General features: G+C 34.9%; 1 pseudogene; it reads right to left on the minus strand.

Annotated features, from left to right (window-relative positions):
* The window catches only part of LOC122322995, a 33,127-nt pseudogene extending 25,312 nt beyond the window's left edge, over positions 1-7,815 (minus strand).
* Between the last annotated feature and the right edge of the window lie 14,938 nt (positions 7,816-22,753).

Below are 22,753 nucleotides of genomic sequence, written 5' to 3' on the forward strand. Positions count from 1 at the left end.
ACACCTCTGCTCAACAAGACCGCTGATTTGTGGAATGGTCATGTCCTGCGCTCAATAGTATCTCAGTAATCCTCAATGCATCAATGCACTGGGAGATGTTTAGGAGGGTGCATCATAACCTCTTGCTTCGTTCCCATAGAAGAATCACTGCAGGTTTATTAGAGTTTAGTTGAGATTAGTGAGGTTAGGTTACTATTGCATGGAACTGGTTACCCTTTGAACGTCACATGAGGATCGGTTTGGGCTCTGCATGAGAAAGCTAACGTAGTGGGGTTAGATTAAAGGTATAGTAAATTATAATTTTTAAATTTTTGAATTAAATCTTATTAAGGTTGCTTGTGTCCTTGCAACATACATTGCAGAGACAACAAGATTAATTCACACTGAAAAGTGGAAATGCTGTGATTCATTTATTTGATCATCAGGGGTGTGTCGTTTTAGTGTCACTAATATATTGTTTTTTCATATTTTTAAAATGTCTGTATAGTTGTAGTACTTCAGCTTAAAATGAAATTAAAATGAAATTTGATGATGGAAAATATTTGTTATTCTTTTTATTGTGTATTTTATCTTATCACGTTTTATTTAACATCGATGAATAATTTATAATAATTGTAATTAATAATTAATTTGTTCCTCTTTGGGAACCCTGTATGAAAACCTGAATTTTTATTTGATTTTATTAGATTTTTTTTTGCAAAACTTTTCCTAACATTATAACAGGGCTTTAAAGCTCGTTCTCTTAATGACAGCTGCTCGTTAAGTCATATCATGAGAGATTGTGGTTAACTACACAGTCCTCTGATTATACACCACATGTCATCATGCTGACCGTTCTGTGTCCTCACACGCAGAGACAACACTGTGCTCTCAGATAAACCATCATCCCTTTTAGGATTTACGGAAATTATAGATGCTCTATGACTGTGTTTTATTTCATATAAATGACAATAGGCTTGATGAGCTCACGGTACACTGATATTAAATGATTAGCTATGAGGCCGAGCTGAATAAGCAGATCTATATAGCGACTTTGTACAGAAATTATCATTTAGAAATTTTACTAATTCACACTCTACAGCCTTGCTGGATGTTTAGATGACTTACCCAGCATCACTGCTGTATCCGCATATTAAGGCATCCTTGGATCCTTCAATTTTGTAGAAATTGTCTAAGGGCACAATAAAAAAAAAAAAAGATATTTAACTTTTGCAAATCTGAGCATTTGAATCACTGAAACCATGATTTAGGTTGTTAGCATGAACTAAAACCCTAAATAAAATTGGATTACTTGAATAAACAAAAATAAAATAAAATATGAAGTAAAATATATTTTTAATTATTATCATCATTGTTATGATTATTACTTTGTTCTTTTATTTATGCTGGTGGCCAATGCAACATTTCTGCTTTTGTTTAATTTAAATTGAAGTACTAAAATAACAAAAATAAAAATAAAATAAATAAATAAATATATATATATATATATATATATATATATATATATATATATATATATATATATATATATATATATATATATATATATATATATATAAATCTAATAAGAAAACTAATAATAAAACTAATAATAAAAACAACACAATTGCTAAAACTTTGACTAAAATTATAACAAAAAGTGAAAATATAAAACATAAATTGTATTAAAAAATACTGACAAAACCTATAATAGTGTACACTAAAATAACACTGCTTTGAAGTTCATTAGAACTTTAAACGTCTAGTGAATCCATCAAGCTATAATTATTAATATAATGTCATGTTGGTCTAATACTGCCTGATAAACTGATCTTGTTGAGCTTCACTCATTTGTTTTGAGTGCCTATCACTCAACCTTGTTCAACATTAACTATCAATCTATGAAGCATGGTAGTGACAGCAAACTGATTCAATTCACGATTTATTAATTATCAGTTCAGTCCAAAAGTGATTTGTTTTGTAATTTCAGAATGATTTAATGTGATTCAGCACATATTTCAACACATCAATTTGATTTAGTGAGCACTGCAATTAGTGATTTCCGTGCATATGTAGTATTATGTCCAGTAAAAATCATCTGCACCTTCATTAGTTAAAAAGTCCTTGATGGAGAGCCAGGTCTTGTTGTTACAAACGAAGCTCCCGTTGCCGGGAAAGGTGGAGTTAACACAGTGGGCGGGGCTACGGACACACTTCTGTCGTAGGATTCCCATAAAAAGCTGTAGACCAATCAGAGCGAAGACACTGAGACAGAAAACAGTGAGGATCATCACATCCGCTAGCTTTTTAACCGACTGGATGAGAGCACTGACAATGGTCTTTAAGCCTGAAAAGAAAAAAAGCAAATATTACATTCAAAAAAATCAGTTTGTTGTCTTCTGTATGGAAGTAGAGTGGCTAGCGTCCCTCACCTGGGATCACTGATATAGTTTTTAGAGCACGCAGAACTCTGAACGTCCGTAATGCTGATACGTTGCCGAGGTCTACAAACTCTGTCACATAACTGGGGAACAAATCAAAACAGCAGTCATGAAAAAAGCTCAAAATAAAAAATGTCGTCTGACAATAATAAAAAGTTCATATGAATATTATAAAAGAACAAAAACTGATACATATGCACATAACAAAATTTCTAATAAATAAAAGCAAAATCGAAACTTTAAAAATTCTAAGCGATTTCAAAATATGTATATTATTATAATGCATGTGTGTAATATATTCATAATATATCCAGTTTTGTGTTAATCATCTTGTTCCTGTGAGTGGAAAACCGTCCATTTTTTTTTTAATACAGCATAACCTGTGCTAAAACCAGAGCAAAAATCGAAAAAAGCCAGAGGATGTGACATTCGAAATCTGCTCCATCTCCTCGTAATTTTACCCAAAGATGCATCACAATAATCTAATCAGCTGGGCTTTATGAGCTTTGACCATTATGCTAAAATAATACCAGAGTGGATATTTTGGTGTCAGTCACACACCAGCAGATTGATCTGTGATTACAGACAATGTCGTAAATAATTGACTTCGGATGATTAATTATTAATTTATTTTTTGTGAGAGCATGGCTAACAAATGTAAAGGTTTCTTGAGAAAGAGCGCGTCTGATATTTGTCTTATCCTAAAAAGTTCAGATGCAAAGCATGAGAGAAGATAAACCCTCTAAACTTTGAAAAACAGCTTGGAAGGACAAACTAGAGCAGTTTGTTAATGAGGGGAAATGTTCATCCTGCAGTAGTCTATCTCTCTCTTTCAGTTAATCCACTCCTCTGATTTGGTGGAGCTGTAATGCTGGATATTTAGGTCACCTGACAAATCCCGATCTGGATACCTGCATCCCTTGATTTACATCTTTTTTAGTTTCTCTCTCTCTTTATATTCACTCAGCCGCAGTCTTGGGTCTCATTGGTTTGGTGTTCAGGACCACGGACAGCTCCATAAATAACTGCATCTCATAGGAATGTGATCTGATATCTACTTAAAGGACGGCCCTTTTTTTGTTTATGCTACCAGTAAAATATATTCATACACAGCAAGCTTGAATATTCACAAGATCCACTGAGATTAAACATTTCAGTGAATAACGACTTAAATTTCTGTCTGCTGTTTACAAAAAGTAATCATATTACAACCCAGGTTCCAGAAATTTTGGGACGTTTATAAATTTGAATAAAATGAAAGCTAAACGAATTTCATATCACGTGAGTCATTATTTAATTCACAATAGAAGATTGATAACGTAACTAATGTTTAAACCGAAACATTTTACTATTTTATGCATAAAATTTCTAATTTGACGCCTGCATGTTTACCACGGTGTAGCATTCGCTTTTCTTTTCAAAACAGTTTCTGGGCATCAAGGTTATGAGGTTTGGTGTTGGAATTTGGTTCCATTCTTGCCTGATTGGTTTCCGCTGCTGAAGGGTTCGTGTTCATCTCTGACTTATTTTTGTTTAATGATACGCCAAATGTGAAAGATCTGGATGCACCCGGACTCTTCTACTATGAAGCTATGTTGTTGTAATAGCTTCAGTATGTGATTTTGCTGTGTCCGCTGAAATACAGGCCTTCCTGAAATACAAGTCATCTGGAGGGGAGCATATGTTGCTCTAAGGTCTCCCCTCTCTTCAGCCCGGAGGAGAAGATGTACATGATTTCTGACAGGAATGTAGGACCATAGAACTCTTTTCCACTTTGAAACAGTCACACAATGGTGCTAATGGATCATGTTCACATATTGCATCCCTTTGCATGACAGAGCTTTAGCTGGCATTTGCAGATGACTCTGTGGATTGTTTAATGACAGTGGTTTCTGGAAGTATTCCTGAGCCCATATAGTAATGTCAATGACAGAATCGATAAGGGATGTAGTGTCATCTTGAGGGCCTGAAGACCATAGGCTTCCCAGCAAGGTCTTCAGCCTTGTCCCTATTTCTCCAGTTTCTCTATTAATGATGTTATTCATTATAGATGATTGAGATTTGCAAAGCCTTTGCAATCTGACGTTGAGGAACATTCTCACAATCTTTTACGCACTCTTTTCACAGGTTGGGAGCTTCTTTCCATCTTTACTTTACTTTGAGAGACTCTCCTCTGTAAGACATTCCTTTAATCACTAGTTGCTAGATGTTCTCCCAGCTAAAACCTTTCAAAATGTCTTGCTTTTTCAGCCCTCTGTTGCGCTCATGCCAACTTTTTTGAGACCTGTAGCAGACATTAGATTTTAAATGAGCTCATTTAATGGGTAAAGTTTTTATTGCTTTGGCTGGATGGCATTTTACTCCAGCCTTGGGGGCATTTTGATAAACGGCACGTTTAATTTTAGTAGAAATTTGATAACGTGGAAAACTCTGGCCTTTTTACACTTTGTTTATAATATAAGCCATTGTCACTAAAACTATGATAACTTTTCTGAACTCATTTAACTTTAAGAGGGCATTTCCCCCCACTCTACAGTAACTATAATGCTAAAAAAAAAATGTTGAAAACAAAATTAGCACGATTAGCATGTTGCTAGCATGATGTTAACATTTTTTAAAAGTAACTATGAAAAACTGTAAATTTCTTTGTTAGATTTGTTTTGTTTGGTTGATTCTAGAGACCTTTATGACATATATGTGTGTGTGTGTGTGTGTGTGTGTGTGTGTGTGTGTGTGTGTGTGTGTGTGTGTGTGTGTGTGTGTCTGTGTGTGTGTGTGTGTGTACGTTATTGAGACCAAATGTCTCCACAAGGATAGTAATACCAGTAAATTTAGAATCTAAAAAAAATCTAAAAACCATTACGCCATAGTCCTCTCATAAAACATGGAAACACAACATGTGTGTGTGTGTTACAGAATAATTATAGACAACATGAAAATTGTCTTTGGGAGGGTTTTCATTCACTATGCTTCCAGTGAAATAGGATTTTCTCTTGAAATCCTTTATTTGGTTCTTTGTTTGCATGTCATTGAGATATAAAGCATGGATAACTTATCAAAACTGCTTACAAAGGAAAACGATAACTATAACCTGGGGCAGATATAGGTGTTGTGGGCTTAAATTTGTTACGTTCTCTATGTTCAATTGTGAAAAAATTGGTTCGCCTGATTTTAAAGTCAATAGATATATATCTAAAAAATGTCCCAACATTTCCAGAATTCGGACTGAGCTTCAGAAGAATTGTATATAACAAGTCACATGACCTTTTGGTGTTGTTTTGTCATTTAAATAAAAGTGAATAAAAGTTTAATAAAGGTTAATAAAAAAGCTTAACGGCAAACTCACGCCATGACGATGACGCTGAAATCCAGCCAGTTCCATGGGTCTCGAGGAAGGTGAAGGGCTCTATGCAAAACCTCTGGCCAACATCTTTATTAGAGACTCAAACGTGTAAATGCCAGTGAATGTATACCTGCACGAATGCAAAAGCAAACATCGGCCGTTTACACTTGAATGGGCTTGTTGGGTAACATGCATAAAATTCGCTCAGTGACTTTTTTGATGCAATTGATGAATTGTTAACATGCTGCATGCTTAGATTCGATTCTGTTATAGGTCTATTCCACGCATGCATATGACGCTTGATTGGCGCCGGGTCATCGTGGCTTTGTATTAGGCATCTAGAGGTATAATCAGTGAATATGGAGACTGTGGTCATCTGATAAAATCTAGGCCACGGCTTAAACACCGAAACCTGCTCTATGCAGCTTTAGCTTAAATTTAACACTGTCGCTCTCCCATGTGAATGAGCTGTAACGCTATAGCTCTCTCGAAACATAACAGGAAGTGACATCATGGGAATGTGGCATTCCTGATGCTGCAGGCAGAGTGGTGAAGGTGTGGTTCTTACCAATCCGCCTCAGCAGGACCTTAGCAAAGCATTAAATTAAGATTTAAAACTCTTTTTAGCATTTGTGTACACATTCTGAAGCACTTATGAACGTTATAGTCAACAATAAATCTGAATAGTTGCACCTTTATTTCTCAGGAAATATCCAGTTTTACTCAAAAACGATCATTTTGAAAGTGTTATGAACATCTACGCAGACATATTCTTGAGATCATGTTACGCTTACGATGCTTGTTTTCTACTGTGTTTTTTTCCCCATGATGTTCAGTATTCTGTTTTCTTTGTCAGGTTAGATTGGAGTGTGGTAGAAATGTAGAAGAAACCTGCTTTTTGGTTTAAACCTGAAGGTTTTTCTGATGTTTATGTTAAGAGTAGTTAGGTTATTGTATTTTCCTTTCTTTCCTTTGTGGTAGGTCAAATTTGTTACTGCTTTTTTCTGGATTGGTTTTGGTTGTTATTTTGGCTTTGGTCTCTCAGACAAAAATACCACTTGATTATCCTTGTCTTTCATTGTTTCATTATTTGTCTCACGATAAAGTTCCATTGGAATTTATTGTGATCTATTTGGGTTTTTTTTTGGAGGTCTTTGTCTACTTCTGTCATTTATTTATTGCATTCTACCCTAGCCGATGTATTAGATCACCAGAATGATGATTAATATTTTCTGCTAAACAGATATATTAAAAATAAATTAAATTAAATTAAACAAATATATAAAAATTATATAATATATATATATATATATATATATATATATATATATATATATATATATATATACAATATATATATATAGAAACATATTGTAGAAACTTAATTTCCTGTAAAGCTGCTTTGCAATGCATTATATACAAATTACTATATATAAATAATTTTGAACTGAACTGAACTGAACTGAATTGAATTAAACAGTATTTTTGTGTCACTATATATTATGGTAATAATACTAAATAATGGTTGTATGTATTAATGTATTTTATATATTTTTGTTTTGTCAATACAAACATGCTAGTGGTAAATGTATTTTTTTTTTTACTTTTTCTTGCTTGAATTAAAATAAAATGCCATTCTATGAATTAATAATTAAGGTTAAACTGATGAGTTTAAAATGATGAACAAATAAGAATATATACAGAATATATCAAGAGATCAACATTTTTGTCAAAATACAGGTGGGTAAATTATATATACATTATATATAAAATATTTTTTAATGTGACCTTTAAACAAATGTTAATTGATGATGTACATTTTTCATTTAGAAAAAAGAGCAAGTGTGTAAAATCTTTAAATATGTGGCAGTTTCAAATAGTGAACAAATAAGAATATCTTAAAAGACAATGTATAGAAATCACCAGCAGTAGTAAAATGTACACTGTATTTGTAAATATGCATAAACTAAGGCGTTGCTTACTCTAGGTATTTGGTCCACAGCGGAGGGTCCGACATGGCCATGAAGCAGCAGTTTGTCAAAATTGTGCACATGATGAACAAGCTAAACAAAGTGAACAAGTTAAGGAAGCGAGCAGTTCACAGTTGAGTTGAATCAAGAATGCCTTTACAATTACACTTCAGTTTCTGAAACTGAGTTAAGCATGCAGGATAGTAATGAGAACTTTGAGTGAAGGAAACAATTCAAATGGAATGGATATTTAAAACATTTTCGGTAGCATTTTTCTTACTTCAAATACTGTGCGTTATAGACATGGGGGTGAATTATTGTATTATATACATTATTTTCGGTTTTAAAATTCTTTACAATTCAGTACAGTTTGTTTCACTGTTAATACAAAAGCATCCTTCGCTACTGACCTCTGAGTTGAAATTTCTACATGCTAAATTGGAAACCTGGAGACGCCAGATATCATTTATTATATTTCAGGATGACTGTGCCTGTGACAAGAGTTGCTTAAGTTAAGTTACAAAGTAAGTTAAAGTCGGGAGCAAGCTACGCAGTAAATGAGGACTTTACGCCACGCCTTTAAAGAAGCTTTGAAACAAGGTTGCTAGCCTGCAACATTCTATGATGTCATTTCTATTTATCATAACTGAAATATGGAAGGATTTTACCCCAGTGATAGGCAAGCATCTGCTACTTTACCTGTTTTCTGTATTCTGTATTTGAGGTTTTATGAGTCTGAACATGGACTCAGTGTGTGGGATTTTCGGAGCCTGTGGCATTTGGGGATAACACAAGATATCGCTGGCCCTATCTGAACTGCTTATAATAAACATCCAGGCAGAGGACGCGGTATAGTGTTTGAACTAGAAGTGGGTCACTCTGCATTTGTGCTGGAAAAGTCTTGCTAATGTTTGGAAAGTTTAGTGTGGATCATGTTCTGATAGCAATCACCTAGGAGACTTAACATCGTGTTATTAGCATTTTTGAAAACTCATTTCTTTGTGAATTGCTTAGATTTAGAAAATATAGGCTATACATTATAAAACTAAATATTAAAATATTATTAAAATGCATTTTTTATATATATATATATATATATATATATACTTATATATATATATATATATATATATATATATATATATATATATATATATATGTACTTTGCTACTTAAATGTAATTTTAATTCACTTGAAATATTTTTTAAATGACAAAAAGACTTATTGAATAATTTATAAAACAACTGATAATGTCTTTAATTTCAGATTAATTGTTTTTCGAAACAGACACATTTTTTGTGTCAGTGATGTTATAATGTTACAAATGTAGAATAATTATTATTTTATTTTTGTAAATTTAAACACATTATTAGGATATTTATTAACTGGGACCTTCTTTGAAATTATGTCAGTATTAATAATTTAATATTAATTAATAAGCTTTTTATGTATAAATGCATCAATAAATGCATGTATCTTTTATAAATAATTGGAACCAATGTTAAAATGAACTAAAATGTCTAAAAATTCCTTTGTTATGTTGGAAATTGGCATTATACTTTCAAATGTTGCACTGTAAAAAAATTGTTCAACTTAACATGAATTATAATGTGCATTAAGAGGCGTACATATATATTTAATGATGCATTATTCTTTATATAAAGGCTTCAGTTCTTTTTTTGTATTAAAATCATTATTATTTTGTTAATCATTTAAAACTAAGTCATTGGAGTTTAAAGTAAATATTGTGACATGGAGTGACATTGTCATAACGGTCTGTAATAACTCCTCTGTCCGTCTCTCTGCTAAATAGATTTTAATTGTTAAAACACAGAAGCGGCTGGCACAGGCCGGGACACCTGCATGCATCACGACCGCAGACGCTCAAAACATCTGTGCATGCGGCGGCGCTGTAACGTGCAGCTGTCACATGACGCCAAATCACTTTGCTCTTATTTCATTTGGGGAATTAGAAGAGGAATCTCAGCGGATTTGGTTGGCGATGCCAGAGAAGAACATTACAGAGCTGTTTCAGAAATGAGACCAAATCCAATAGAAAATTCGGATGGTAAGCATTTTAGATTCGCCTGTAAAGTGAGCAGCTGGATATCACTTTGCTGCTGGGCCAGATTTTTGATGCCTTTTGATAATAATGATTAGGTTAAGAGGTCTTATGCGGGAAAAGCAAAACGCTTTTTACTACATTTTCTGATCATAGAAGTGGTGTTTGCCCATGCTGAAGCTATTATAATGATACCACAACTGCTATAAAGTTGTTGATGGTTGCTAGTACATTGCATTTTAGTGCATTCTCAGAAAAAAGGTACAAAGCTGACACTTGTACCTTTTCAAAAGGTATAAAACATACAATTTAGTTACAAATACAGGCCCTTTAAGTGCTTTTAACTCTTTAGGGTCTAAAAGTGCATACCTTATGAAAAGGTACTTCCTAGTTACATCTACTTATTTCATTTTTTATTTCTTTCCTTATTTCTATTTGAGAATATGTGGTATTTACGTGTGTACTTCAGCGGTTACATGCTGTCCCAGGTCAAAGTATACCTGGCTTTCAAAATTATGTTTTGGAAATCAGATTTATAAAATGTCTCGCAAATTAAAAAGAAATCAGTGCAGCTGTGTTTCTAGAGAAGCTTGTGGTCTTAGGGTCTGATATCTGTGCAAGTTATTAAACACAAATCAGAAGCACGGCTGTAAACGGAGCAAATCTCTGTAATTCTCAGCGATAAGCATGCACACATAGAGAAAGAGTTCTTCTAAGAGGCAGCGGAAGGATATGAATGGACTAGGATTCTTATGGCGATTCTTCTGATGCAGTGAAATGGACTGAATATGTAGAGCGAGATGTGGCACTGAAGGAAGATAGCTTTTCCCTGTTTAGTACTATAAAAGTCTGGAAAAGAAGAGAAAACAGTCAGTCTGGACAGATGAAACAGCACTTTTCTGCTGCTTTAGAGACCATTTAAAAATTAGGGTCATGTTTTTTAAGATATTTATACTTTTATTCAACGAGGATGCATAAAAATTGATTAAAACCAGTATTGAAGTGGCATTACTGTTGATAATAAACAGATATGTTTTTGAGCAGCATATTAAGACGATTTCTGAAGGATCATGTGACACTGAAGACTGGAGTAATGATGCCGACCTGAAAACAGGTATTTTACATTTTATTGTATTTTTGTCTAAATTTTGAGTATATTCTTTTAAAACCGTTTAAATGAGTTATTACCAGCCACTGAACTTTTAAAAGTAGCAGTTTTCTATGATGTTCAAATAATACAACAAGGCATGGTTAGACTAAAAGAGAAAGACAACAGATGTTCAAAGTTAGGGTACGATATTTTTAATCATATATCATAATACATCAGTGACCGTGTTGGATCAATATTATTGTTCTGAAACAATCTGCATCAGACGTGCAATATTAGAAGTAGATAATCGCATGGCTGACTGTAATGCTCTGTAATATTCTGATTGGCCAGTCACAGTCTTCTACTGGCAATTGTGTTAGTATAAAAAAATGTTTTTGTATGCATTTCTCAGAAAAGTATGTAAAACAAAACAAAAATGCTGAATAAGAACATATTTGTTTGCAGTGTGCAGGATTGTAGAATGAAAAGCTACTGAATGAACATAAAATTAAAATGATCCATTTGATCCAATCAACCAGCCTTTTTTGGGAATTAGGTTTTCAATTAGGTTATTATTATTAACTTTGTCCCTGATGTTTCTCCTAAAACTCCTTAAGTGAGCCAATGAAGTCTATAAATGAATGCGAATAGGGTATATATTTAGTTTTGAAATAGAAATTTGATGAGAAGTGTTTCATTCATATTGAGACTTGACTTTTGATGCAGATTTTATGTTGGCAAATCTGTGAGATGTTGCTTTCCAGATTGTCTCATAGTGGTCTGAGAGAAACTGAGATATTAAAGAAACCGATGCTTTCAAAAGGTATATTAAAAGAAAGGTGTGCTTTCAAGGTAGATGATTCAGAAAAACAAGACTAAATCATTACATGCGCTTAAATAAATACATCCATCTATTCAAGGACTAAGTGCAATTATCAGCAAAAACATGAACTTCACATCCATTAGACCTCATTTACAGCACTTACTCCTCCTTTAAGATGCACTAAAACATCTGAAGGCCACTTGTGACCCCAGACTGACTCTCACCCTCTCTGATTTTTGAAGTAGAAAGGGTCGATGTCCTCCAGCGGACTCCGACCAGTCCTGTGGGGATGTCGCCAAAGATACGAGGCAGCCCCTTTCCGGCCTCCAGGTCGGGCGCGGGTTTGGGCTCCTCCGCGGTACCCCGGGTCCATCTTGTTATCCTTCGTGTTCTTGGTCCGCTCTTCGCTGATCCTCTGCTCGATGGCCGCCAGAGACTCTCGAGTGTACGGTCGCAAGCCATCAGGACTCAGCTGGTAAGAGCATGGTCGCCATCTTTTCATCCTGATCGCCCTGTACTAGAAGTTACTCAAAGCTAGAGGAGTCAAACAGGAAAATAAAGTTACAGAGTCACTCTTCTGAAGCTATAAACTATTTCAAAATCTTGTTTACATCACAGTGTCTGCTGGTTCAGTCCCTCTGGAGTCAGCAGGTGCAGTACTCAAGGGCCTGAGTGTTTTCCTCGAGACTTTTAAGTTTACTGAATCAGACCTGTAACATCTGAATTCCCAGTTCACAGCCTAAACCTCCAGACTCCAGGCTGTGAGTGCTTCATATATGTGTTCTTCACACACAGTGGACTGTTAAAAATGTCATTGCACAAGACGCAAAAATGTCAAAACAATTGTCAGTTTAAATCTAAGGGTGCATTCACACTAGGAAAGTCCTCTAGATCGCTTGCTTTGTTTCACACACAAATACAATTTTTTGGTCTGGTGTGCTTTTTTTGCGTTTTGCAAGCGAACCAGAAATTCTGAACGAACCTCAAAACCTAACCTAAGGTCATTTATTCAACCATGCAGGTTATTTTGCTGGGTCTCGTATGGTTGTTGGGTCTGGACCGGGAGCGATCGCTGTAACATACCTGCCCAAAATCTCCCACCAATGGGGGGCAATAAAATTGAGTTTGATTCAATCGAATCAAACAAGACGAGGTGTGAATACACCCTAAGTCATCACATATTACTACAGGTGTCCCACAGGTCGGTTCTGGGCCCTTTGTTATTTTTGATTTATCTACTTCCCTTGGAAACGTTTCATAGAATATGGTATACAGTTTCATTGTTACGCCTAATAAGACCCAGCTCTATCTGTCCTCAAAACCTTGTTCTATACTTCCTCCATATTCTCTTACTAAAAGTTTGTCTGAAGTTGAGGCTTAGAACTTAAACTTAAAATATTTTTTTTGTTGAATACCAGTGATCTTTCTTTGGTTTTATAATCACATAAAGTCTAAAATATTTAGCACTGTATTTTGAAAATATTAAGTGTTGTTTTATTCAACGATTATTTAATTTTTATAACTCATGAACCCCAGTTTGAGAAACTCTGATCTAATGCCATTATTTTTATTGATTTATTTTTACACACTCCAATGTTTATGGTCATTTTTTTTAAGTCTTTCATGCTGACCAAAGCTAATCAATGATAATAATAATATTAATGATCAAAAATAGAGTAAAACAGTAATATTGTGAAATTAAATATTTAAATGTAAATGTATAATGTATAATTTAAAATATCAGTTACATTAGATTTTTTTGGCAGTGTGTAACAAGTACTAAATTATGCATTAATACTTGAATATATTTTAAATATTAAGAATTTAAATAGGAAAATGTGCTTCATTTTATTAAAATTATTGCACAAAATGCATGTGCATTTTTATGCAGAACGAATGACCTTGACATGGTCTTGACAGGTTTTATGTGATTTATCCACATAGTTCATAATGACATCGAAAGCTACAAAAACAAATTCTACTACCCGTGTCAAAAAGCGAATGATCAATTCCATCTAGTCATTTCTTGAATGTTCAGTTCATAATGAAAACTGCAGATTTGTGACATTCCTTTTAACCATAACAATATTCATTCAGTTCGGTTAGCATGTTGTATAAGGAAGGAATCATCCACTAAGTCCAGCATGAATAAAAAGCTTATCCAGCCTGACCTTCTCAACTTCCTGCTTCATCTTTCATCCTGAATGGAACGTCCGATCAAATTAGTGTCAGGCAGGATATATATTAGTAAAACTGATGACTAACAGGACTGACCTGCTCTCATTAACAGCCTGTGCTTTTATTGCCGCTGGAGTGACATGTTTCTGGAGATTATCTTGTGGTAAAGGAAGCTTGTTCCTCTTCTGGCAGACATGTTTTCATTTCTTCACCAGAAAGCAAGTATTCAACCAACAGCCTCAAAGTGGCTTACAGCGCTTGATCCGACCTTACAATTCTTAGCTGTAGAGAATTACTCAGCTGTCAGTTTAGACACATTAATGTGCGACGATATGGCTTGTGATGTGCATCTACTGTGAATTTATCATCACTTTCTTCAATGGGGTGAATCAACGCCGCCAGAACGAGTCCAAACAGCTGATAAAAACATCACATTAATACACAAGCACTTCACACCATTGCAGTCCATTAATGTCTTGTGATGTGAAAAAGCTGCTGTGTATTTATCAGCTGTTCGGGAATCCATTTCTGACTGCACCCATTGGCACAGCAGAGGATCCATATGGAAGAGAAGTATTGTGCTGGTGTTGTTGCTATAAAGAAACTCATTTTACATACCTTATATAGCCTCGGGTGAAGTAAAATTGCAGCTGCTTTTTCCCTTTCTCTGACCTTTAAATAGATTTTATAAATTGGTCAGTACTAGGGCATTTTGACTATCCTCGTGCTTTCTGAGCCAAATGTCTTATTATATAAAGCTCCAATGCATTCTCTGGGAACCCACTGTGGCCTTGCCGTTTGCTGTCCCTTGCTCCTGCTGCTTAAAAATATAGCAATATTGTGAATTTTGCTTTTAGAATTTTGCAAAGAGACAACTTAATTTATCATTCCTACTCGTTTAGAGCTGTGATGACCTTACGCAGCCTAGTGAATTTTAGAATAAACATAAAACAGAGATTCTACTTTATATTGAGGCATTACCTTGAGTGAAGCAAACATTAACATAAGTACATAAAACATAATGTGATTTCATCCATTGGTTGTTTGATTGGATTGTGAAAAGTGAGCACTGCAAACCAAATCGCGGACAGATGTGGATGCTAGAAATATATTCTGATTAGATAACAAAGTGAAAAAAATAATAAATAAATGCACACGGATGAAGCGCTCACAATAAGCGCGTGACATGCGCAAACAAAATAAACAGTGTCATTAAAAACTGGGCTGAAACCTACTGCTGCGGTTCTTTTTGTTCCAACAATATTTGTGGAAGCCCACATAACAACCATTGGTGGAGATCCGTCAACGGCTTGTCATCTGATCTCATATACTTGGAGTCCGTGCCTTGTACGTGTTTTGAAACAGCAACAACAGAGTCTATTTAGAACATAAAAGGGTCATTTAAATTACTAATGTATGGCGTGTAATATAACTGATGAAACTTTATTAGTGAATTAATGTTTGTATATCTCTGTGTTGTAATTTCAGCCCTTGTAACTAATAATGCAAAAATCAGGTCACGATCTTTTGAGGGTTGTCTGTGTGATGTATCATCAGAAATGACTGTCCATTCTCTCAAACATAATGTAATCAAGTCAGGATTTTATTGTCATCTTAACACAATAGTCTTTCACACACACACACACACACACTACCGTTTTCTCTGTATCGATATACACAACAATCTCGGTTCTCTATCTATTTGTACTGCTCTTGATTGTATTAACTTTTCAGCAGGTTATTTTTGATAGACTTTTGGATTTATAGTGCAGCAGTTTGAAGTCCTCACCTATTAAATTTAGAAGACCATTTTTTTGTACTATAATATAAATGGCAACGGTGTCGTTTTAATTGTTTTTGACGTCTACTTTAGCTACTGTATTTAAAATCTTGTATTTCATGAGTTACATCATGCTTTTGTTAATGGAAAGACCTATCTATGTTGACCGTATTGTCGTATTCTACAATATGTAACACCTGATTAATTACACAAAGCCAACTGCGATATTTCATCCAGCAGTCAAAAGACACTGGTTCTTAATCAAGTTGCATTATTCATATTCCTTGGACAATGCCATGAATGCAGAAGCACAATCTTTCACGGCAAACAGGGTGTATTACCTATTTGATCACTTTATTGAGATGTTTCTGAGAATTAAGGCGGGCCTCTGAAATCACACACAAGCACATGCATCTATCTGTTTTCTGACAAACTATATCTTTTTGCAGTCATTCATAATACTTTATAATGAATAATATTAACATTGTGTTTTGCATCATTGATTCTGTTAGCTTCCCGTTTATTACTGTAGGCTGCTTTACAGCTAATCTATTCAGCACTAAAATAAGATGTTATATTTATAAATAATTCAAACCTATATAATTACCATTAGATCTTTACAGCATCAGCTCTTTGTTAATGCAGAACAATTTTTTTTTCCCATTCGATCACTTTTATGATGTTCAAATCTGTTAAGTTTATAAGGACACTGTTGATATTTGTGTAGTCAGACTGCACTTGGCAAAAGACTAAGCAAAACTCAGTATAATTCTCTATTTTAAATGGCTGTTATATCCTACTCTTACAGTAATTTATTAAAGCCTTTTAATGCATTAGAAAAACATTTCGTATTTTTTTAACTGTCATGATTTGAAAGAAATGACTGTCCTTTCCTCAAATTCATTAAACTCCAACACAATTGCTAGCTTTGGCTGATTTCGCTGTTCTGACTGGCAGTAATAAAACCAGATTGTGGGATCATTAAATGGGAGAATTGAGTGCTCCCCATAATGCATTATATATCCATGTCACTCCTGCAGGCCATCAGATTGGCCTGCTAAGCTCCAACAGATGATGAACCAAGTGAGGACAGAGAACCAGATCGTTTCAAGCCTCAACACAGAAATATATCTTCGTTAGCGCCTGTGAATATGGTTATCAAGTGCATTCAAGGTACAGGATGAAAGCCACAGCCTCTGCCATCACAAAGGGTCTGCAAATAGAAGGACAGTTTAGTTCCATAAATGACATTTGGTGATCAGTTTTAATATAACAATGAATTTTCCTTAACATATTTTAAAACTGGTTTTCACATAAACAGGAAACGCTCTCCGATAACGTCTGGTTTATCTCAATATAGGCAGATGTTAATCTAACAGTTATCTGTGGTCTCTGGGAGATGTTTTCTCTAAAGTATAAAATGTATTAATCATATCGTTCATAGAACTTTCTCTATGGGCTGAAATAGCTCTGTATATAAAAATGATTGAAAAACATGTATTAACATGGACGGCTGATATGGATAAAAAGGTTTTAAAGAGGCTACCAGACATTCTTAGAACATTTTGGTAGTTGGAAGAACCTTTTTGTGGAATGGAAAGGTTCCTGGATTATTTCAAGGCTGTCCTTTCTAGAGCGCAGATGCTAATAAAGGACCTTTAAGATTTGAAACAGGCTAGTGGTTACGTTGAAAAAAGTCACCTTAAGGTCATAAATAATCAGAGTTTTCGGTTTAGATTGACTCTTTACATGATTCCTGAAATAATCAACTTTGCAGTGGTGTTTTAATTATGATCAGTGCCTCTGATTTGGGATTGGACCTTGGACAAACTCTCGTGATCGTGTTTTCGCTCGGAGCACCTTCTACCATCCAGCATGTATTCTCTTTGAACAAACACTTTCATCATAGCGCTTAGCATCTTTTGTAAGTTTTTTCCCCCCATTGATGCTTTTTCGTTGTTTGAATGATTTAAATCCTCAAAATCGTTTAGCACACCATTGAGAAAGCATATCGTTCTTTGACGTGGACTTGCCCTATGTACGTGTGGTGAGAACTGAACTAAATGTTCCTGTAATAAACCTTGTGTGAGAATCTAAAACGATCATTCTATGTAAAACCATTTTGATGATCAAAGAATCATATATCCACAATACATCATGGTTTCAAAAGCCAAAGTTTCTTTATGAACCTTAAAACATTTTCACTTTTAACGATGTTTCTTCTGTCTTTGATACTCTGTTATTTTACTTTCTTCAACATGCAATTCCCTTTTTCTTCTTTTCACTGTGTGAATTGTTGCATACGTGTAACTAATTATGCAAAAAGAAGTATATTGGGAAAACCAAGAACGATTGCGCGAATTTATACACTGCAGACATTTTCATCAGCCTTTTTACGTAAATATAAATATTATTTCTTGCTAAGCTCCGTTCTGCGTCCACGCGTTTTTATTATTGCGCGATGTAAATCAAATCCAATCTGATCCATGGCGGGTAAAGTGCTTTAATCCAGAAAAGGACTCTGGATGATTTTCCAGACTGGCTCTGCTGCTGGTAGGGCGGTGCCTTCACGAAATCGCAGTTCTGCCTCAAGCGCATCATTTATATGATCGCGCAACGCTCCATTTTACGCGCTCGAATTTAAAGTTTGGTACCGAGCAGTCATTTAAAAAGAACTCTGCATTGTAGTTCAGAAGATCAGAGTGCGTTTTTAGCTTCCATTTATTTACAGCTCGTTTGGCGCACAGCAGCAGTTTCGCGTCTCTCTTTCAGCGCGCGAACTGTTGCCAAACACCTGCGCCACCAGGCCGCGCTGCCGATCCCATCTAACCAAACGTGCGCGCCTAAGTAATGGTGACACAAAAGTAAACTATCACTCTTTTATTACATCTGTATTGTATTAAGCGTTTATTATTGGTTATATATAATTAAATAAAAAAAGTGTGCAACTGTTAAGATTTCGTGCAGTTATTACGTCTTATAACCATCAAAAAAGTCAGCCATTTATTTGTTTGCAATTTGTAATCAACCTCTTACCTTCATTTAATACAAATGATCCTTTAAGAACATGACACGAATATTAAGCAATAAACGACGTTAAACGATTCCCTGTTCAATAATTGATTTGTATCCAGCTTCTCCCTCTAGTGAAACTGGTGTAGGCTATGGTTTTACATATATAATACCTCTCCATTAGTACCTTTCGAGTTTGTAAATATCTGCATGCTATTCATATTTATATTACCTGCTTGTATTATTCTATAAATATGTATTTCTTCTCTAGTGTACACTTGCCTTCGCTATCCGCCTGTAATACCCGCTCCCTGCCATGATGATGTGTACTCCCATCGAAGTACTGAGATACCCACAGCCGTCGAGGAAGAAGCATGCTGAGCGCGGTAACACGACTTACACAGTCGAGAAATATCATATGTTTTTGATTTGACGTTTTATAAATTAAGAAACTGATATCGGAAAAAAGTTTGAGATGTAAGTATCTCCCTATTTCATTTTTAAATCGTTGTACCTGTTTAAATAGTTTTCTTAGAAGTAGTAGTGTAAGCATGCTAATGGTGTATACGGAATATAGACGTTAAATACAGTACTTCCGCTATTGTGATGTTTGCTGTTAATACGGCACGTGTATGTTAACATAATCTAAATACCTCTGGGTAATCATGAGATCAGTTCTGTTTACAGGTATTCTGTGACCAGCTCTACTTTACAAAGTGTGTTTTTCCTCAAATACTATCCTCTAGTTTTGATGCGTCAAATCCTAAGCGCTCAAGCTACCAAATATCGTTAAAGTGATTGAGTAAAGCTCCATTTAACCTGAAGATTTTGGTATTTAAGTTTCAAACAAATACATGCTTTTGAAGTGGTATATGTGCGATAATAATAATTTTGTATAGAGGTTAATGATTTGTCTTTCTATTTTACCTTTTCTGAACAAAAAATGTCTTATCATGCTACACTTTGTGAAAACTGTATGCAACAGATTGTAATTGTCAAACAAGTTATAATGTGGCACAAAAACATTATTTAGAATGAAAGCATAGCTAAGTGTTTTGCCTCTATCTAACTTAGATTTTCCATTGATTGGTAGGAAGATTTTAATGGAAAAATCAGATGTCTCTTCTTTAAACCTATATATATATATATATATATATATATACAACTTATATATCAAAAGATATAATAAATACAACAAACTAGTACGACAGATGTGAAACATCTCTATTGAAGCGTCATGATTTTGGTTCTTATAATTGCACGATGAGCTAATGCTTGTTGTTTACGGAACGTGTGGAAGTACATTCCTACGAGGAAGTTCAATGTAAATGAGAGACTGTTCCAGAGCGAACTGTACCTGGGGCTTCATTTTCAGGTCTCGTTAATGCTGTTAACAAAGTTTCAGTTTAGAATAAACCATCTCGGCCTGTTTGAAACGACGAGTGAACACTTTTATCTCGATATGTTTGTTTGGTTGGCTTCTTTTGATGCTGTGTTTAGACAGATCAGGAGGCACGTTATGCTGAACATGAGTGCAGCGTGGGTGACTGCCATGAAGAGAAAAGCGAGGAGGAAACCAACAGTCTGATCAAGGTTTTAAAAGGTAATGTTTATGACATTGATAGATGTTTGCAGAATATTAACTTTTATTCAGTTTTGGTTGACAAAAGCTTTTTTTTTTTTTCAAATTTCCCCACATTTAATATAGAATCATACTTGATTATCTTTGCAGAAGCAACAAAGCTTATGGAATATAGCGCTGCAGATGTGTCGCAGGTCTGAAAGCCTTTGCCGGGACTCTAAAGATGGAGATGGAGGTGGAGGCCTGCTGAGCTGAAGAGCTGAACCAGAAGAGCAGCGCGAACCGAGAGGCATGCTGGACCAGTATAAGAAGTTGGGCGGAATAGAAAAGAAAGAGACAGATGTTGTGATGGCTAAAAAGATACATGTTCATGCCGTCGATGGTAGATCAGAAGTTTGCTGCAGACTTTATCAGTATGGTGGCATTTCAACTGATGTGAGATATTAAATGGAGGGCAGAGTTTTATTCTAGTGCCTCTTTCTGTGTCTCTTATAGCTAGCTAATGGTTGCAGAGGGTGTGGATTCGATTTGATGTCACCAGAAGATACTGTTCCAGAAGTGGAAATGACTCTGTTGAGGATTTTCAGTCAAGATCACCAAGACTAAAAACACAAAATGTCCAGGGGGTAGAGTGAGTGTAGTTGTAACCTTTACTTGCAATAAGCACATGTATTAACAAGATGAAATGTTGAGGTTTTTCATATGTTGAAAGTTAGATTAAGCGTACAAATTAAATTCATAGAAAATGTAGCCCTACAAACAAGCGAAACAAAAACATTTTTTGGGTTCTTTTTTATTAGACAAAATTAGTTTCCTCAAATCATGCAGCTGGAGTGCATCTAAAATATACTTTATGTACAAAATGTAAATATTTTCTCATGTTAACTAAAAGTTAGTTTTTGATAATATCATCTATATTGTTTACCATATACATTCCATGTATCCCTGTGGTACTCTATAAGTCTGTGTATTCGTTTTCACCCCAAGCACATGATGTCAGTGTCAAGTGTAAATAATCTCTTGGCGTGATTTACAGTTCTCTTTTCCTCTCACTCCAGAGAGATAGTGTTTGGAGAGAGCTCTGGTCAACATTTGAGGACTCTGACTCTGAAGAAGACCACAGAAAGTCCAAAGGCCAAGCAGGAAACAAGCGGCTGTCTGACCCACAGAATACTCACCACTGATGGAAACACGGGACATGGGTGGAGAAGACACCTCGTTAGATTCGATGCCTTTGCACATATTTGATGTGAAGCTTTTTTGGTGAAAATTTATTGCATGAATTGGAAAAAAGTCTTGGAATTTTTACCTTACGTTCATACCACTGTAGTTGGTCAGCTGCGACATGCAGTTATTATTGCTCTAAAGACAAATAATTCAACTATTATATATTTGATTTGGATTTATTTGTCACAATATTATTAAACAGGATGAGTCAATGAGCATTGCTGCACAATACAGATTCTTTGGCCAACCACTTTCAAGTGGAATTGTTCATTTAACTTACATGTTTTCTGTTGTCTTTGTATTCTTCAATAATATCTATGCCTCTGATCGTGCATGCTGGTTTCCTCTGATCTCCACAGGATCATCATCTATTAGTGTAAAAACAGAAGGTAGAGAGCTGGAAGGCGGTGGATCTGGGTGAGAAGAACTGCAGATCTCTGGTGTGGTGAGAAAGCGGCGGAATTCTGCCTATGTTCTCTGCTCGCGCAGCGGACCATGACACACAAACAGGTTTGTGATCCTTAGATCGCTGCTCTTTCAGATTTTTTATGTTGTAGAACAGTTGTACTAGCCTTTACTTTTTGTGAAATTTGATGAATTGAAAGGTAAAGCAGCATTGCAGATTGCATTTCTTTTTCATCATCATCTAAACAAATTTTCCGACCCACCTCTATATAAATATATATACTATATATATCTCTGCCCTCTATATATATCTTCTACTATATACTCTCTCTCTCTCTCTGATTTATTAAAATGTTTGCATGTTATTAAATTCTTCAAAATGAATTATGTTAATCAAACATTCTTATTATTACTTATATTAAAATAGACAATATGTTGTTATTTGTAACCAAATTTATTTTATTAACTAATTGGGACTCTTAATACTAACTGTAATAAACTTGGTATTATTTACAGTATATATATATATAAGATTGCAGTTTAGATTTGGATGAATGGATGGATGTTGATTACAGTTGCAAGTGGATGTATGCTATGAGAAACATGTGAGTTGTTGTGTGAGTTCTTTATAAGTCAAAGGAATTGACAGATGTAGTGTTTGAAGCGTTATTTTTTTATTGCTGTTTGATAAAATGAGAAGGATTTGGAAGAAAGCACTATGGTAAAACCCCCTACTAATTTCACCCCTAACGTTGCATTATGTATCGGACATAGTTTAGGATGTATTACTTATATTTAACCTCGTAACAAACCAAGTCCTCCACGGCTTTCCAGCTCAGGCGGTTTCTCAGAACGGTTCTT

This window comes from Puntigrus tetrazona, chromosome 2 (genome assembly GCF_018831695.1).
Source record: "Puntigrus tetrazona isolate hp1 chromosome 2, ASM1883169v1, whole genome shotgun sequence".
NCBI classification, from domain to species: domain Eukaryota; kingdom Metazoa; phylum Chordata; class Actinopteri; order Cypriniformes; family Cyprinidae; genus Puntigrus; species Puntigrus tetrazona.